Consider the following 3,189-nt stretch of genomic DNA (forward strand, 5'->3'; position numbering starts at 1 on the left):
GGGAGGAAGAGGGGAGGGAGGATGGGAGGGGAGAGGGGAGAGACAGAGAGAGAGAGAGAGAGAGACAAGACAGAGAGACAGAAAAAGAGAGAGGAGAGGAGACAGAGGAGAGAGACAGAGAGAGAGACAGACACAGACAGACAGGTGAGAGTGGAAAGGAGAGAAAGGAGAGAGGAGAGAGGAGAGAGGAGGAAGGAGGGAAAGAGGAAAGAGGAAAGCAAGGAGAGAGGAGAGAGCAAGCAAGCAAGAGAACACGCTAAATAAGCAAGTCTTAGACAACTTTCTTTTAACAATACATGAGATTTTTATTTAGTGAAGACAATATTTGCAATTTTAACAGCCAAAAACCCTTCAGTTATACTGTTCACTTTGCAACAAAATATCAATAGATATTCTGATATCAACAGAATATTCATGCAAGTGGTAGAGGGTATATACATTGAAAAACAAAATACTCCAGAAATCAATATATGTACATTATTTACATATTAACTATATTTAAGTAATAGAAATGTTTTCAGAGGAAAAAAATGAGAAATCATGACTTGTAGTTTCTGGTCTATAATAGACTTCTCAGCAAAGCATATCAGTGTAGATATCTGCATTTATAACCTTGAAAATAGGCACTGCATTATATGAAGCATTAAATGCTGCTTCACCTAAAAACAGCTCTTACTCTGAGTCCATTGGTGAAGTCCATGTTAAACTACTAGAAAGTGTGTCAGGACCCCAGGGATGTGGAGGCTTATGTGGGTTCAGGGTCACTCTAAATAAACCTCAAAAAATAACCAGGGCCCAGCAAGACAGCTAGGGGCTGTGGAACTGCCATCTCCCGCCTAGGGTCCTCAGAACTGTGGGCCGTCCTGTGTCTCCATAGGAAACTTTGTCTTTGGCCAGAGCTGGGACTGACAACTCAAGACTGAGTGCAGCCCTTCAGTGGGGCAGGTGATGAGCATGACTGAGCCCCACTATCCTGTAGTGGGAGGGGTCTGAGTCTGCAGACCTTGGTGGAGGCCAGGTACACAGCAGGATGGCAGACACCCTTAGGGTTAATACTGTCACAAGAAAACCTGGGGTTGGGTGACTCAATGTAACACTCTTGATAGGGCAAGTCACTTAAGATTCTGAGCACCAGGGCCTTCTGCATGCTCCTGGGTGAATGGTCTTTGGGCAGAGCTGGCTCATAGTTGACCATGGTGATGAAAGATTCACTACCAGGTGATCCATGTTGACTTCTGTCAACACACTAAAACAGCTCCACATCCCCAGGGCCATACCTGGGTTAGATGATCAGAAGAGAAGAAGCTACTCATTCCCATGTGAAGTACTGACCCAACCCTGCTGCAGTCCCTGACAGGGCTGGCCCAAAGGTGGGCTGCAGCATAGAGGCATTGTGGTTGGTCCAGGTCTGGGCAGCACTTGCACATGACAGATGAGAGCCAAGTTGCATATGCACCAGTCAGGCACGTCAAGGTGGCTGACTTGCCTTACTCAAACACTAAAAGTTTCAGGTCTGAGGTATCAGTAGAGTAACAGCACAGAAACTTGGGAATAAACAAACAAAAAAAATCAGTCTAATGCATGATGGAGTTTCAGCCGTGGACCCTCTGCAATCTGGTGTGACATAAAGCTACACACTAAGGTCAGCCACCCAGAAAGAAAGAGCCCAGGGCTGCACAGTCTCTGCCTCAAGGCAGCTCATGGGAAGACTTATTTCTGCATAAAAGCATTCAGTCTGAGGTTTACATTCCTGGGCTTGCTTTTGCAGAGGAATAGAAAGAACCTCCAAAGGGTGCAAACTTGGGATGTGCCAGCACAGATAGGGTGTAGGAGCAAGTCTGGGCAGGAATCGCCAACTAAACAGCCCATGTATGGAGCTAAAGAGGGCCATGTATTAATGCATGGGCATCCCAAAGGGCCCTAGGAAAGAGGCTGTGTCGCCCAATGCCCTCATCCTTGCCCAGTTCTGACAGTCACAATGGTGGGGCCATCAGTGCCTCTGTTGTATGTCAAGGTGAGCCCATCCTAGTTTAGATCTGAGGCTCTTCGCTGTTCACAGAAAGCCCTAAGTGCCACACACCTTCAGTCAGGGCTTGTTCTCCTCCTCACCAGGGAAGCTCAGGTCTGAGATCATGGTACTGTAAAAGGGAGACGATGGACTACTCCCAGCTACTTATATGTCTAGTTAATCATGAAGACATCTGATCATGCCAGGGAGATAAGAATTTTCCTGAAGGTTTGAAGTAGTAACAGATGTGATCAGAAGCTGATCTGACCTATGTGTTCCATGGAACCAGGCAGAACTGCCGTTCATATGGGTCGGAAACGATCAGAGACAAGTAGTTTCCTATGATTCAACCTATGGGTGATCTGCCAAGAGCTCCTTTTCATAGCATTCAGCCATTCTAGGGCAAACAGCCCCAAACCATAACTTATCTTAATGACTAGTTTTAGAAAGTATAGGTAGGGCCAAAAAATGTGAAAGGAGGTTTCAGGGCTTATCACAGCTGCAGCCCCCTGATTACTGGTCCTTGAGGATACTGGCGCATCCTCCTGCAGCTCCCACCCATGTGCAAGTACCCCACAGCCCTCTCTCTGGGTGCTGCATATACTTTTTCTTCAGTGCACAGTATGTACCTGTGTCCAGGAGTTATATTTATAGCTGCCATTCTAAAAATACTACTGTTAGAAAGTATCTTTCATTATAATTTCAGAATATAAAAAGGCATATAAAAGCTATAATCCTATATATCTGAGAAAATTCTGAATTAAAAAAGTGGTAGCTTTTCCATGACTTCTAGAATGGTCAGTGCCACTGTCTGAGTGGTCCTGTTTTATGCGGCGAGATCAGCAGATGCCCACAGGGAACCTCCTTCCACTGCTGCAGTGCCACAGCAGCCAAGGCTCTGGGCCAGATGGCAGCAGGAGGAAACACAGTTGACCATGATTCAGGTCACACGCAGCACAGGCTTCAGGGTGTGCATCTGGGGCCACACCTGGTTCTGGGAACACTGCTGCCCCAGGAGGTGCACCTCAGGTGTCATGTTGGGGCAGCCGCCAGTCACATCTGCTGTGGGGTTTGGGTCTTTAGTTTACCTGCTGGGCCAGGGAAGCTCTTATTTCTTATTGGCAATCCTCCTTTTCCTTGTTGCCAACATGTCATAGAAAGGATCCCTACTGATGCTTGCT

At 46.7% G+C, this 3,189-nt stretch overlaps 1 long non-coding RNA gene across 1 annotated transcript; it reads right to left on the bottom strand.

Moving 5' to 3' along the window:
- Nucleotides 1–2,019: 2,019 nt before the first annotated feature.
- Nucleotides 2,020–3,183, bottom strand: LOC111814885. The gene is made up of 2 exons (XR_002819750.1): nt 3,097–3,183; nt 2,020–2,138 (listed from the first exon to the last, which is right to left on the bottom strand). It is a non-coding gene; the product is annotated as an uncharacterized LOC111814885 (long non-coding RNA).
- Nucleotides 3,184–3,189: the final 6 nt, after the last annotated feature.

This window comes from Octodon degus, unplaced genomic scaffold (assembly GCF_000260255.1).
Source record: "Octodon degus isolate 3935 unplaced genomic scaffold, OctDeg1.0 scaffold01060, whole genome shotgun sequence".
Taxonomy (NCBI): Eukaryota; Metazoa; Chordata; class Mammalia; order Rodentia; family Octodontidae; genus Octodon; species Octodon degus.